Consider the following 643-nt stretch of genomic DNA (forward strand, 5'->3'; position numbering starts at 1 on the left):
CTCCGCCAGCTGCGCCCCGCCACGCCCCCGCCCCGGCCACGCCCCCGCCGCCTTATCCGCCAATCGGAGGCCAGGATGGCGGCCGGCGGGGCGGGCCGCGCCCCAATGGGCGCTCGGCCCCCGCGCGGCTCCAGCTGTGGAATGTGGGCGGGGTCTGCCCACGGCGCGTCACGGCGGGGTGAAGGGTAGAGAGGTGGGAGGGGGGGGAGACCCCTCGTGCCCCGGCGCGGCCAATGGGAGCCACGGGGCCGGCGGGAGCGACGGGCGCTCCAGCCAACGCGGTAGCGACAAGACTGCAGCCGCCGCGCGCCGCCCCGCCCCCTCGGCTGTGTGAGGGCGGCGGGCCGGGGCGGGAGCGTCGCGGCGCCTGATGCCGGGGCAGGAGCGGGGCGGTAGGGCCTCCCCCGGTGCCCGCGGCTCTTCGGCCTGCCGGAGGGCAGCGGTTGGGCCTCCCCCGGTGCCCGCCGCCCCTTCTCCAGCTGTTTAGCAGGGCCCGCCAGCGTTTCCCCCCCAGCCGCGGTCAGGGCAGAGGGCTGAGGCGGCTCCTCGCCCGCCGGAGGACGGGGCCAGCCTCGCCTCAGGGAGGGGAGCGGCCGCCTCAGGGAGAGGGGGGCAGGACCGGCCCCCCCCCCTCCCCCCCCCC

The sequence above is a fragment of the Calidris pugnax genome, unplaced genomic scaffold (genome assembly GCF_001431845.1).
Source record: "Calidris pugnax isolate Ruff unplaced genomic scaffold, ASM143184v1 scaffold1, whole genome shotgun sequence".
Lineage (NCBI taxonomy): Eukaryota > Metazoa > Chordata > Aves > Charadriiformes > Scolopacidae > Calidris > Calidris pugnax.